The 15,732-nt window shown below is 41.5% G+C and overlaps 1 protein-coding gene across 3 annotated transcripts in view; it reads left to right on the top strand.

The window, feature by feature from the left end:
* CHST3 (carbohydrate sulfotransferase 3) overlaps positions 1-15,732 on the top strand; it is a 345,814-nt gene that overhangs the window by 230,470 nt on the left and 99,612 nt on the right. Inside the window, exon 2 of one of the 3 annotated variants that reach the window (XM_085603470.1) lies at positions 10,776-11,008. The exons of the other annotated variants lie outside the window; for them this stretch is intronic. The gene's annotated coding sequence lies outside the window, so the exon portion shown is untranslated. The remainder of the gene's footprint in view (positions 1-10,775; positions 11,009-15,732) is intronic. 3 annotated transcript variants of the gene reach the window in all.

Below are 15,732 nucleotides of genomic sequence, written 5' to 3'. Positions count from 1 at the left end.
GCCACATAATGGCAGCCTATGGGGCTTGTCTGTCCACTCCTTCCTCTCTATCATTCCAGAGGCTTTTGCTGGTAGAGGCAGGGTTTTTTTTTTCCTATGTGGAGAAAAACTAGACAGGCAGTGCTGTTTGTGGATATTGGTGGAATTCTAGTTGAAGTACTGGACAGTGTAGCCTGTGGGTATAGGCTGCATTATCTGTCTTTAAATTAAATTCTCTCTTAAAGGTGTATGCAGGTCTGCATGATTTGTCACCTTTTAGAGATTATTTTTTATTGCTCCGGGGTCCACGCACATGGGCGGGACTATTCACTAGATTATGACTATACACAGAGATCCCCTACTACAGAATATCAGGATACATAGATTTTAAAAATACAAACAAAGAAAAAGAAAATAACACCAAAAAACAAGGCGGAAACCATCGAAAAAGGGGGCGTCTAACCACATCCGGGGAACTGCACAAATTCATGTCTTTTTTTAATGGATTTGTAATCTCCTTATTCACTGTTTATCACTGCGATTTCCGTAAAGAAATAAATCAATTATAAGAGAATGAGAAAGATGATAATGTTTAATATTTCTACTTTTTATGAACTTCTTTTGTTTTACTATTTGCTGCCAAAATATTTCTAGATTGCTGTATCGCTAATTTCAGAACGTTAGTAGGAGTCTTATGTCTTTATTTTCAGAGGTTAAGATAAAACCATAACTCCCAAGTCAAATGCCATACAGAGAACAGCATCTGAGGTTTGCTTTTAATCTAATACCCCAATGTGGCAGCATGTAGGTTTTGCTGTAAGCAAAATAATGCTCAATGCACCTTTATATCCTAGCCTATAGACCACTGCAAGCAGAAGGATTGGGCTGTAGGATTCTGAGATGTATGTCATTGCATCATCCAGCCATTTTATTTTCAGCTAGTCAAATAAAAGTATTAAAGTTCATGGCATTTCGATGTTTCAAAAGGACTAACTGCGCTTACTTTGCAAATATTTCTAGGCCAATGACTAAGAAAGAAAAATAGTAACATTTAAAACCCAATATGAAATCCTTTAAATCTTTGGAGGGCCCCTTTCCAGACCAATTCTTTACCTCACTACCACCTAAAGATTTCCAATCACAAAGCTATTTGTTAAAATAAATCATCAGCCTTGTCTATTTTTTAATTTATCCTGAAAGGGGTTTGTAGAGGAATTTCAGTAGTTTTTTAAATGAAGACTGCCTCTAGCTGTATGGCTTAATTGGATGTTTTAAGAGGTTTTGTAGGTGAAAAACCTTGAAACTGTATTTTGTGATGCTAAAGTTTAAGGCGTGACTTACTTTTAACACATATGCACACACTCTACCACATGCAGTGGGTGTAGGGTGCGGGTGTCCTTTTGGAGATTGGAGTGCTTCAGTACTTCCTATTTAGAGTAGGCAGACTAAAGGTCAGTTTTCACTGCCCATCACTGCCAGGTACACCTAGCAGTAGGGTACAGTGGAAACTTAAAATGATCTCCACACAATGGGAGATAACTCCCATGGCGAAGGGGTCATTTTTTGTTTTATTTTCAAAAACAAAATCATACCTTGGCATTTTCTTTTTGAAAATAAAAAGAATTGACAGCTGCTGCACAACTCCATCATGCTGACAGGGCCATCTGTAAAACGTTCAATGCATTTATATGAACCTCTGTGACAGCAGTTCCTGTAAATGCAAGAGATGTTCGCTGGGCTGATGAGCATCTCAAAATTTGGCGGGTGGGTATTTCTTCAGGGCAACAGAGTACTTTATTGTCTGACAGAGTAAATACCCATCTACCAAACTCTAAATCAGACCCTAAGCCCCAAAGACTTATTACATTATCTGTATTTGAGGTCTAATCATACATCACTCTACTCATGGGGTCTTTTCCTCATGCTGTAGATCAAATTTCTGGATAGGGTCTTCCAGGCCGTCCTGTAATTTGTCATCTCTCCTGGTCAGCTTCATTGTTATTTCCACTGCTATAGTCCATTCTGAAACATCTCTTATTCAATTCTCTACTCGGGGTTTTTTCTAGGTGTTAACCAGCAGAATGCAATATGTCTTTTTGCAAGCAATAAAGTAAATTGTAAAGATTTGGTCTGGATTTTGTGTTTTGATTTGATAGTATTGATACCCAGCAGACAGATCTCTGCGGACAACCAAACCGCAAGTTGAAGATAAACAGTATACTGTCCGCCACACGTTTCCAGGAACTCAAAAAATGTATGCAATCCCACACTAAATGGTAATATGTAACATTTTGTTCATCACACTTAGGATGATTAGTGTCTTTGCTTGAATCTAACCTGTGAAACATTCCCGGGGTCACACATGCGCTGTGTATACAATTGGAATGTAGAAGTCAGAACCAGGCATTACTGGATACCACCTTTATCTGTGTAAGCGTCAGTGGCAGCCGCTACTTAACGGGGATGGTAAATTAATTGTTTTTTTAAAAAAATCTCTTACCTCCAGGCAGGCCTCTCGGTCCTCTTCAGCTCTTCCGTCAGCTCCACGACCAGGAAGCACACAGGAACCTAGACTGCCCTAGCCAATCACAATGCTGTGTTGCAGCAGCATTTTGATTGGTCTGTGCACCGTGGTTCGGGGCTCAGAGAGGGACTGGGAGGCTGTGCATGTTCTCCACCCAGGCTGTGCAATACAGCCAGTGTGGAACATGCAAAGTGTGCATGACTGTTTGGCAGGCCCAAGATGGCCGGCTAAAACCGTCATGCACAATTAGAGTGTGCTCACCACTCCTCTCCCTGGCCCCTGCTCTGGCCAGCCCAGCCCCGCCTAGCCCCGCACCTAAGCAGGACCAGAAAAATAAAACGATAATAACATTGCATTATCATCATTTTATTTTTCCTTTTTAAACTGCTCACAGAGCAGTGGATGGTGCTCCTCCGCCTTAGCGGAGGGACCACTGCTGATGAGCGTTTCTCACCATTGAGTTTATTATATCCCAAAACCCATTTCCCTCTTGCTGTCAGATCCATCGATAGTGCTCTATAGAGCTGTGTGATACAACCCTGTCTCTGATCTGCCCCAACCAGCTTTTTTTAAAATGTTATAAGTATCTTTGTAATTCATGAAGTCAAGCCAAAAAACACTGATGCAGCTGTAGTGCCATTTAGGACGGCTATTAAGAGAAAGTACATGCAGCCACTCCAGTCACAGTGTGTCATATACAACTAGAACATTCATAAGCACCAAGAACTGTAAAAGGGCTGATGAACTTGAAAGGAGACACTCCACACTCTAGTTTTCTTCTAACTAGCATGAACATGTATCTGTTTGGCACAGATGCGTGCTTACCTGGTATTATACTCAGTGACATTTCTCCATCTGGTTATGTCTTTTGCTTGATTTTTCCTGGTGCTTGCAGGTGATGCACACTGGCTCTCACTTTTGAGGACTGACATCTATTTCTCTTCATCTGATTTTCGTTCAGTGTTAGGAGCGAGAAAGGCAAAAAAGAGATAAAGTAGGAGGAAAGAGAAAGATAGGAAAACAATGACAAAGGGAAAAGGCAGGAATGAAAGCCTGCAACACTTAAATAAAGAGACAGGAAGTATAGGATGGTGGAGGAAATAGGCTTGAGGTGGAATTAAAACCAGGCCGCCTTGGTATTTGTCAGCTTAGACATTGCCAGTGGTGGGTTCCTAAGGAAATCTTTGGCCGTTAGCACTTAATTATTTATTTTACAAATTCAACACTGCCATTTTTTTAGCTTTCGCTGCCGAAGTGCTGTGTTCCTCTTATTTACAGTTTCCTTATTTCATTCATGATCTGCCTTCTGTTTTGTGTCTCCGAGGCAGTGCAGCCGGCTTTCTGTGTCAGAGCCAGGAGAATGTATTGGGGGAACAGCTGATCTCGGCCCAAAGCTAAACTTGTGTTTCTTGGCTTAGGGGCTTGAGAGGTTTTTGAGCTTGATGCAATAGTTGGCTCAGATCCCCTGATTTTATCAGAGCTAGTGCTCTGGATCCAAGACCCAGTTTAAATAAACACCAGCTCAGGAACCACAATAATGACGTTTATTTTCTGATACCAGATAAAACTTGAAGAGTGTGTAAGGAATGTGCTGGGTCTGGCAGCACTTTCTTGTGAATGGAACTCTACAAAAAGCCCCTCTGCACCCACTGCACCATTTTCTTTTTGCACAAAACTATTCTGCCCGGCATTAAAAAGTATAAAAGAATGATGTTGTGACGGAAAAACAGTGACTGTTCCTATTCAAATACATTCGAATGAAATACAGAGATGGAAAATCCATAAAATTGTCCGAGTTGCTCGGTCTTTAAAACAAAACTCGCCCAATGAAAGACAGAGGTTGATATAGTATGGCTAAACACCAAAATACGTGCAGTATAAACACACAGACTGAATCATCTTGCCTCCTGGTGAGGTTATGCTATAAGATGCATTCATAATGTGGTTTCAGGTTTTTTAGGTCTCGCCTGACCCAGCTCATGCGCTGGTCTGGCGAGACTTATTGAGAGGGCTCCAAAAAGTGCTACAGTGCATGTGCGCGGGCGCGCGCGCCGCGCTTTACCGCAATTACTTTCACTTTCGCGGGCGCACGGCTGCTTTGATGTTTGATCTGGATTGCGATCCCTTTCGCGGCCGCTTGGCATAGCCAATAGGTCTCGCTTTTGGGACCTTATAAGTATTTAGTTATGCAACTGTTGCATGGCTAAACACTTATAAGGTCCCAAAGGCGAGACCTATTGGCTATGCCAATGCTTGTTCTGAAAGTCATGCAGTTTTCTGCAGTGTAGATCTCAGTAGGACGAGAGGTCCAAAGCTTGGGACTGTGAACACAGAAGCAGCATCCATATGTAGAGATCCAGCGAGCTATTGATGTGTTGAATCAATCTCTGACTCTTGATGGAGCATCCTTGAGATTAGTGCTTTGTTTGTTTGCTGAGGTATTTGAGACGTTTTAGGTGGATGTATTTGTGGGTGATGCCGATGGTCGTGATAGTTGCCTGTGTGTTGACATGGAGCCCTTGGAGCTCATCAGGACAGTTAGGGTAGTTAGATCCAGGGTTTCTCATGGGCTATCTGTCGTACCTCAGATTGAGGGTGATGGTGTTTATGTTAATGATTAGACAGTGTATTGTTCTCTTATTAATTAGTGTTTCTATGGGACGGAAGTGAGCAGGAATTTTAGAAGGAAGAAGTGGTGATAAACACTGATCCCTCATCACTCCTGAATGTCTTCTGTCACACCTGAGTCAAGGATGAATGCTGGGCCTTAGGTTGGGAGGTGGAGAAAAGGTGTTGGCTATGGTATTGTAGTTAATTTGTACTGAGGGTTCCACTTTTTCTCCAGCTCCAGCCAAGATTGACCCCCAGTAAACCCCGAGCAGCATCTCTAAGTCAAGGTTTTGACTAGGCTGGAGCGGCAGAGCTTGGGGTGCAGTACACTTGAAAGGTTGGGAATCACCTATCAATTAGATCATCTGACTGGGGAGTGATGCAGAGAGCTCACCTGACACAACCTGCCTTCTGCTCCCTTTAGCAAGGGGATTCGAACTATTCAGGAGACTGTGGGAATATTCAGCTCTGGAAGTGATGCGTTCAGTCAACCTCTTGTCTATGTTAATAACAACTGCAGGTAAAATGAAGTTTTATTTTGTGTCTATACCAGTGTTTAGACTTTATAGGGACCTAGGAAGTCCTGTATCAATATTGCCAGCAACCTACGATGAAAGCAACCATGCTGAATGGGGCTAAGGTAACATATCATGTGTCCTCATGTAACGCTACTGGTGCTCGTGTAAAGCGCTCTGATACCCAATACCTTCGGGTCAATTTCGCGCTATATATAACTCCGTTAAAAAAATATATTAGCTTTATACGTGTGGGTAGGACGACTGAAGTCAAGAGGCAAACAAAGTTCAGAACCTGCCAGCAGGCCATTTGCTCACTATCTCAGATTGCGATAGTGACAAATAGTACTCTAAACAAGTATGTTCATAGGTAATGTTGAACAAAGAAAATTACAGGTGTTTTTTTAATACGTTTGGCAAAAAATAATAGCAAAAATTTGTCAAAAGAGTTAGAGTTTTCCTTTATTAAGTTCTAATCAAAGCTATGCAATATTGGAAATCCACTAGGGAACCACCTCACAGCTTCCATGAGGTCTCTGGACAAGGAGCTCCCTTTCTGCTGTATTCATTCCGTCAGGCACTCTGCTATGCTGTCCAAAAGAAATCATACACATGTCGAAAAGAAATCAAGGTTTCCTTGTTTCCTCTTGTCAAGTTTGACTCTCACCCAGCACCCAAGGCTGTTTTAAAATGTACGCCGGCTAGTAGGAAGGTAGATCGCAGAGGAACACGGGGGAGAAGGTAAAAGCAGATCACAGATGAAGCGAAGTATTCAAGACCTAGCAAAGAGCTAAGCTTTAAAGATTATCAGGAAGCCAATGTACACATTTATTCAGTGGTAGGAAATGTCTGGAAAGTGAAACTGGGCCTTAATACTAATCACCAGAACAAAATTAAATACAATGCAATGTTTAAGCAAAAAATCATTAATATATCAACATAATTAAATGACATCTGCAAAAGCAGAACTGGAACACTTGCTCTGATACAATCTTCAAGGAAACATATAAATAAGGACTGGTGATAATTAGTGTAAGGTTACCATTTAGGTTAGGAATTAGTGTAAGGTTACCAGATAACTCAATGGCATCAAGGACGAGGTGCCCAAGTCCAATTTTTTAGGTCTTGCCTGAGAGAGTGTAGATGCTATCTCTCACAAGACATTTTGTTTACTTACAGGGGGCTTAGAGCCCGCCCATTTTTTACCATTGGTTAGCTTAATCATCACTCTCATTTCCTTGCATCTCTTTAGTCAGTGCATGCCAGCCTCACTTCTTGTTTGTGTGTTTGTCCTGTCCATGGAACATGGCACGAGTATTCCATCATTCCCCAGTGTCCTTCCACTGCTCACACTTTCAAAGTTACTGTTTATTTTTGTTGCATCACTCCATAAGAGTGCTTGTGTTTACAGGACGTCTCCCACCTGTCCAGCGCTTGTCCCCTCCTAAACCGCATCGTTGCTTACCTCAATTACTGCTTCTTCCTCCCAGCCTCGCTGTGCCGTTTTGCTTTGCCTCAAATCTCCTTGCCCGCAGTTGATGTTGCTGTGCCCTTTCCCTCCCTCCGAATAACAATAAAATAAAAGCATAGACAAAGCCAATAGGTCTAATCTACTTGACAGCTATTGGCTTCATCAAAGTTTTTAGCCGTGTTGTACAGCAGCCGGGCTTCTGTACAACATAGCTAAAAAATATTTTGACAAAGCTTATAGCTCTCCCGTAGGTGACCCCTATTAGATTTGCTAATGCTTGTTTTATTAACCCAACACTTTAGCCCTCATCCATTTCAATGTACAAAATTGAATTAACTTACATAAAATTGTAATATCAATAAACAAGCGAAGGACGCCCCATTGCGTCCTTGGTGACGTGGTGGCATCCGGTAACGTTTCGACACTCCAGCTTTAATCTTCCCATGATGGGAGGTGAAAATGTGTGTGGAAAGCACTTCTGTAGTCACTAAGGAAGATCCCTCGCAGATCGAGTTGCTTTGCAAGCCCCAGCAGAGGTATTGTACCCGACAGAAAAAGCTTAAAGCAAAGGATGATTTTTTATCAAGAACTTTAGCTCTCTTGCCCGAGATATGGCCAGACCTTTACTTTCAGATACAATGCAGGCATTGCATGGATGCGCTATGACAGAGGGGTCATAAAATATTGCTGGGCGAGGGGCGGCGCTAGTTGCCTCTATTCTCACTCTTGGAATGTGCACTGCTAGCCAATAACTACCTAACGGTTCTATCTTTGCTCTCTGATGCCCATTACTTGTAGCAGTCTAGACTCCTCCTTTACCACCCGGGGTGGCCAAAGTAGGCCCGGGAAGGTCAAAGCCATGCCAAATGTTCACGGTAAAGACTGTGCAAATTAGAACCACTTAAATTCCTTCGCTCTGTATCAGTATCTTGAATATCCGGCAGGGCTCCACCACTACTGGATTTATGTTTGAAAATTCTGTTTCTTTACTAAGATCCAGATTACAAATTTTGGCTAAATTCTGATATCTGTGCAAAGAGAAGTTAGAACAGGGATTGGAATTATGAGTTATGTGATTAGTATCACAGCCTCACAGTTCTCCTTCCAACAGACAAACCTTCCTAAATTATAAATGAAAAGGCCTGGAAAAAAAGGGAAGTATGCAGAATTTGTTCTGTTAAATACCAATTCTGAGAGTTATGTGCCATTTCCAAGTTGAAAATTAAGTACATTAACAGCATGTAGATAAACATATTAGCTCAATGGCACATGAAGGTTCTACTTATTTGCCAGTTTTATTTTCATTGCATTACTTAGTTACTGGTCTTAAACATCAGGAGTTCAATTCAGAAACCTTTTTCAATTGGTCAAATTTGCACTTAATGTTTGATGCGCTGAATGCAAAACTGCATTTATTCTCAAAGACTGGCTTGACACTGTTTGCAGGAGGAGCTGTCACTTATGAATGTGTAACTTCCACGTGGTTTGAAGACATTCTGGTGCAGTGGGTGTTCCCACAGGAGTGTCGAGGGTGATGGGTGTTGGGTAAGCAAAGGCAATCCAAATGAGGAAACTCCCTCAAAGTTGTAACTGTGTGATTATTCAGAAACATTTGCTAAGTCTTTCCCACACGTATCTAAACTTCTCATCTCACACCTGAGTGACCCGGGGATAAGTGGTGAAGAATCCGTGGGCAGCAAATAAAGCACCAATATTTATTGTCAGTGTGGCTGGGAAGAATTCATATGGAAAAATATTTTCCAGGTGAAGAAGAAGGTAAAAAACTATTTGTGAATTGTCCTGTTTCCTAACGCTATGTCAGCATGTTTTCAACAATGAAGACAAGATGCATATTAAGGGTTAAGTACATAGGCATTTGCCAGACAAATGACTACATTCTGTCCAAAAGGTTATGTATATTTCTTCAACCAAGCATCTCCCCTTTTGTTGGTCAGGCCTTGATGTTCGCCAGAACTGACCACAAGAACTCGCTCTAGTTGCGCACTCCAGAATTTCATGACACCCAATTAAAGCTGTTCCAGGCTTGTTTCTGGGGCTATGAGGTATGATCGTATTTTCCATGTCCCAAGAGAGATCCATTGGTACCTCCTTGATGACAGAATAAAGTTCAGGATGGTCTGCAATATCTTAAAAGCAATGCTCATACTGCAACCTAAATGTCCCTGCACCTCACTACAGTTATTCAGTGGAAATAAAAATCTAAGAAGCCTTTACAACCACAGTCTGGAAATCAAAATCTTCATAAATCATAAGTAAATCAAGCCTTCTCGGGTGAAGCAGCCGCCTTTGGAGCTCCCTCCCAATCAACCTGAAATGTACAGCCTTCCTCTTGCTATTCTGAAGGAACTTCAAAACCCATCTATTCCATCAGTACCTTGATTAATATTTGTTTCTCAGATGTTCGTGACCACTGCTGACCAATGTTCATATACAGTTTCTACTGCTTTTCTCCCTAACTCTCTCTTTGACCTGTGCTTCTTTCCTCTTATGTCTCCTGCATCAGTCACGCTTGCTATTCTTTCTCATTCTCCATCCCAGTCACAGCTTTCTTCCTTGTCACAATTTGTTTTACTTCCAGTGCATCCCCTCCCTTTACTCCTTGCCTTGCATCTTTTGTAATGCTTTACAATATTGGTGCTCTGTGCTTTATCTGTGTGGAAATTAGCTCAATCTCTTCATTTATTGTTGAAAACTCTTATTCATTTCCTTAGAAAGGATGCTTTGTATGCCAATTGTTGTTGCTTCTACAAAGCACTGGTACCTGTTGGGTTAGTGGTTATTTATAGAAATGTTAAATTAAAAATACAATGATACCTTGTCCTTACACATGACATAGGAAGTATTATGAATCAGGTACAACTATGTAGATCTACTCAGTGCATAGGTGTATGCATAGACCTTTTTAATCATGGGCCCCAAAACGTTTCGCTGCTGCTTAAGTTTGTGTGCTCATATCAGTACTTAATCTCTTTCAATCTAATTAGCATCCACGTTTTCTCATTTTAACTGAGCTACCTTTTCTTCCTCCAAGTCTTTCTTTTACCGTCTTTCTGTGAAGGTGAATATCATTCCCATCTAACCAAAGTTGTCAATCGGATTAATATTCAGGCTAATACACTAGCAAGTACAAATTCAGTTTTAGACACTGGTGTACTATCAAATGTATTCACGGCTAAACAAAGGCCAGCTGAAGAGTCAAGCAAGAAATGTTGAGTTTTGGAGTCAGAAGCTGAGTTTTGCAACCATTAATGCACTCCCTATATTTCCCTCTGTGTATTTAGCCAGGTCAAACCTACTGAAATTTAGTTGTCGGAGGAGGCAGGGGTCCAGGCCTGTTAAATACTGACACGTGCAGATGTCGAGTCAGTAATATTGTATAGATTTGCCCGAGTTATACCCCAATTTCCAAGAGGCATTTTGGGTTAAGAGGTATTTACTGCATCCAGGAAATACATCATCCCATTATGTCATTCCTTTCCAGGTACGGTAAATAAGTCACCCCATTCAAGGCCTAGGTCCTGTAAGGAGGTACTGCTCTAATTTGACCAGAGTATCTCTTAGACTATAGGTTCACCTGAACGATCATGTAAATGCACTCTACAAGGCAGTGAAACCTTAACTGGCTTGGCTTATCTGGTCCTTGTTTTGGTTTCAGGTTTCCTTCAGTTTGGATGATGGAATCTGACAGAGAACACTCAGAATTCGCAGAAGTTAATTCATCAGCTTCTTTGAACTGTTTCAGAAGTTCACATCATCTCTGCTCCCAAAAGATCGTCATCTCCACGGAGAGTTAGGATCATTTGGTTTGCTGGCACGCTGAATTTCTGGGGCCTCTACCTTCAACTCCTGGATATGAATGCTTGGGCCCATTATTCGCCTTTTCTTGGAGTGAGTAGACAATAAAGGGCTGTATGTCATCTTCTCCTATATCCAACACTAAAATGAATGTATGTAAGTATGTATGTATGTATTGAAGCGGTATATGTACTGCACAAATGCATATGAAAGGGAGCACAGCGCTGTACAGTGCCAAGGGTAAAGATGCTGTTGGACTTGGCTCTCTCTGCAGGTTCACCCCGAAATATTTTGCTTTCACTCCCTCCTGTTTTCTGAACTGTTTTTTGTTGACTTGTAGAACACTGTACACTTTCCCACTGCTAATCTGTGCTAAAGTGCTTGTTCTCTCCCACTAAAATATGCTATAATTGGTTTACACCTGATTGGTATGTTTACTTTAATTGTAAGTGCCTCATATAATGTACCACAGGTACCCAGGGATTGTAAATTAAGGGTTACTAGTGTGCAGCAGTGCTGATTGTGTCACCTACTTAAACTAGCCTTTTAAAACTTGCCTTAGGTTTGTCATAGTAGCCTGTGTGCAATTTTAAACTGCCAGTTCGATCTGGCAAAATAAATCTTTTGCCAGGCTCAAACTTCCCTTTTTAATGCATACAGGTCACCCCTAAGGTAGGCCCTAAATAGCCCTTAGGGCTGGGTGCATTATATTTAATGTATAAGACATGGGGTTTTAAGTTGTAGATGCCCTGGTAGTAAAAAGTCCTAAAATCGTTTTCACTACTGTGAGTCCTACCCCTCCCATTAGATAACATTGTGTTAGCTTGTTACATTTAATAAGTACTAACAGTTTATTGGGAGCAGGTAGAAATATCATATTGGACTCAAATGAATTATAATTTAAAATACATTCTACTGGAAAAGTCAGACTTTAGATTACAATTTAGAAAAATCCACTTTTAGAAAGTTGGCATTTTCCTGCCCTAAACTTACTGAGGACTTCTAGGAGTTTCTAGCTGCCTAGGCCTGTTAATTGCTCCTCCATCATGAATGCGAATTGGGCCCAGACAGTGAATTGTAGGACCTGGGTGTAGCTGTGAAAGGGCCATCCTACCTGGATGGGATGGGCGGAGCTGTTCCCTTCCCAACCTACATTTCAAAGGCTGCTTCTAGCACACTCACAAAAAACTTGGCACCAGTCTATTGTCATCCCAGACCTCTTGGAGCCTGGGCAGGCAGGTAGGAAGGATATCCCAGAACCATCTGTGGGGGTAAATCTCTAAAGGTGTCTTCCACTTCAAAGCTGGCACCAGATATAAAACTAGGACCCTCATAGCCACACTTCAGTTCACTCCTGGACCTGCGGAGGACCCCCCAGAAGGACTGCCTAGTTATTCAGAGGACTGCCCTGCTGCTTGAGGCCTGCCTTGCTGTTTGAAGGAGAGAAGACCATCTAATTGAACCCCCAAAAAACAGAGGGACTCCAAGAGTCAGTTGGTTGACCTTCTGTTCTGAGCTCCACGGACACAGCAAGCTCCATAGGACTCGCTGTAACTGCCCCACTGTCCTGCTACACCTGGCCCTGCTTAGACCTGCAACTTGACCTGCCTATACCCGCAACTTGAACTGCCTGAGCCCTGCTGGCCTCTGCTGGATTGAGTTTCTGGTTCCTAAGAGGTCCTCCCCAGGTCTTTGACCCATGGTTAGCACCAGTTAAGCCCTTCCTGTGAAATCCTGAAGTATGAACTCTGCACACATGACTTTGAGAAAGTAACTTTTTTCAGCGGGACTAACCTGGTCCCTGTATCTGGCCCTCTCTCCACCGCAGTAGGCCTGAACATGGAACTTTGTACTGTTCTAGCATGACCAGATATCCACAGTTCTGCTTCTTAGTGCTATTTCTACTAAAACCTTTAAAATGGGATATCTGCCGCTTTATTGACTGGATTTTTGCCGTTTTGTCTCTTTTTTTAACTATTCTTTTTATTAAGATTTTTCTTGGAAAAAAGAGATCAACAATAAAGCATAGTATGCTCATAAAGGGTTGTGAATAATAGCAGTTGTTGTTAAACTAAGCGAGTGTTACATGCTTTACAGTTGGCAATTGGAGTCCTAGTAGAGCATTAAACCACATCATGAAATATGATAACAAGAAACTAGTCGATTAACAAGTTGCGGGTCGGAGGTAATTACAGTGAGTAATGTGGATAACTGTGAGTAGTGGGGACAAGAGGGGTAGCGTAAAATATCAGAGTTGGGAATTCAGTGGCCAGTATTGTAGCCAATGTATGGCAAGGTGACATTTTGCGGGGCGATGGGACACATGGAATACTGTGTCCGGGGAGTCTTGAGTGGCGTATAGGAGTGGAGAGGAGAGTGTGTGTCTAAATGGCTCACGTAGAAGGAGCCAGCAAAGCAGAGTCCGGGGGACATTTTGGTTTCATTTTATTTATTAAAATTCATACTATTTTTCTAAATTGGTTTGGGATTTTTGTTGTGATTTCACTTTATTACTGCTTTTGTGCTGCATAAATACTTAACACAGTGCCTCTAAGTTAATCCTGACTGCTTTTGTGGCAAGCTACCAGGGGGCTAAGCACAGATTAATGTAGTGACTTTTGTGGTTCTTCCTGACAAAGATTGTGGTTATTGCTTGAGAAGTGCTATCACCCCCCCCCCCCATCTAAAAATCATTTTCTTACAGATGCAGTCAACAAGTGATTAAAGCGGTTGCTAGGTTCTGAGAGAGGAAGTGGACTTTTTGTGATTTCATTGTGATGCATTATGCTTTAAAGAGGCCTGTATTCAGCTATTTCTTAAATTGATGCATGATTTGGCAGTCGTATTGGGAATCAGTATGTTGTTCCAGATCCTGGGTGTAGAGATGGAGAAGACCTGGTGCCTCATTTTTTCATCTGGGTATAAACAGCATAACTGTGAAATTGACCTATTGCCAACAATATACATAGGGCTCTGGATTTTCCTCTTTTAGCCATTGGCTTCCTTCAACCAGTCTCTTTTAGCCACTGGAATGAACCGTTGTCAATCACATCTTGGCTGAACCCAATGTAGTATTCATTGCTCCCCTAATGTTGTTGCCTGTTTGAATGTATCCTTCCCTCCTCTACTTGAATGCTTACATTAAACTAAACTGAAACAGGAACAACTATAGCCCTCTCTGTCTGTTCCTGCTGGCTCCCTTCTCTTTGTTTCGCTCTAATGCCCTAACACAGAATGATTTAGCACATTAAACACAGACCTATAGGCATTGCCAATGCTTGTTTCATTTTTACACTTCGTCGTCTCCAGTCTGATGGTGTCTTGTCTGGGGGTGTAATCAAAACATGAACATGGTTTAAATTAAGGAGACTATCATTATATGGCAAATTGGAATTGGTTTTAATGTTCAGTTTTGAACTTAGCAAAACTATGTTAACAGTGTACTGGTACAGGCCAAAAGTAATAGTCTTGTTGACAAGGAACACCAATACAATTTGGCAACTACTGTGTTAACTCTGGGTCCTCAGTACTTATTGCTTATTAAATGCAGGTTTTTATGAACTCAAATCCAATTTCTATTGACAAGAATGGCATTTTGCCTTTAGTCAATAATACTCCCATGCTTGATGTCATGTAGGGCTGGTATAAGCATAGTCTATCTAACTAAAGCAACTACATCACATACAATTTTCTTCTCTGGCTCTTGTTTAAGTATATTATTAAATGTGATTAGTTATCTACATGATCTTCATTGCTGTGTCCTTTTAATTCTGTTCTCAAGTTTCAGGGCAATTGTCGCAAAAGAGTAACGGTACAATTTGTTTGCCCCTTTTCATTGAAATAGGTACCAATTTAACAAAATCCTCACAAATGGTACAATTCATGTTAGAAATAGCAGCAAGTCAAAAATCAAGCAAAGGTCTTTGCTGTCAGAAGAAACTGATGTCACCCTGACAAATATTTTTCTTTATGTTTCGTAAAAAGTAAGTCTAATCGCTATTGGAACAAGCATTTGCAATGCAATAGGAATCGCATTTATGGGAGTTTGAGCTATTGGAATTGTAAATGACAATGCCTTTTATTTATGTGTTGTTTTTAAAACAGATAAATAAAAGGCATTCTCCTTTATAATGCCAATATCTTAAACTCTTGCAAATTCAAGACCTATTGCATTGTAAATGCATGCTATAAATATTTTAAAAAGCCTGAGGAGAGAGAGTGTCCTGCCTGCAACAGCAGGCAGGACAAAGCTATTTGAGAAAATAGTGCTTGGAGACTGTAATTCAAGCCTACCGAGCAACAACACGCATAACAGGGGGTGTCGCCATGGGAGGTTACAAAATGAGACCAGGCGGTTCTAAGGAGGGACTACTAAGCCTTTTGACCAATGAACAGCCACAGTTTACAGTGGACAATGACACAAGCCAATGAAAAGTGTGGGCGGAGAGTGGACGGAGCTTCAAGTCCCTACCTCAATACAGCATGCCTCTCAGAGCAGCACATGCACTGCCCGGGCTCGACCTAAAAAGAGCACTTTTGTTTAATGTTATTTTTGTGAACTAAACTAATCTTTGAATGTAGAAAAACAGGTATGGCCTAAAATATTAAGCAAAGCAAACACAAGGAGATGATGGGTGGAGTGCTGAAACTTTTCAGAAACTCACCCCCAGTCACAGATCTGTGTTGAATCCATCATCGTTTTTTAGTTCATTTCGCTACCCCCGGTTCAGACCCAGCCATAGGCAAATCAGTCTTGAACCTGTTCCTCATGGGAACAGTCCAGCCAGAACTGCCAAGCCAGGTCTTCCCTGCCTGGA

The sequence above is a fragment of the Triturus cristatus genome, chromosome 1_2 (genome assembly GCF_964204655.1).
Source record: "Triturus cristatus chromosome 1_2, aTriCri1.1, whole genome shotgun sequence".
Classification (NCBI taxonomy): Eukaryota; Metazoa; Chordata; class Amphibia; order Caudata; family Salamandridae; genus Triturus; species Triturus cristatus.
Note: the sequence above shows the minus strand (reverse complement) of the source record. Positions and strands in the feature narration are given on the sequence as shown.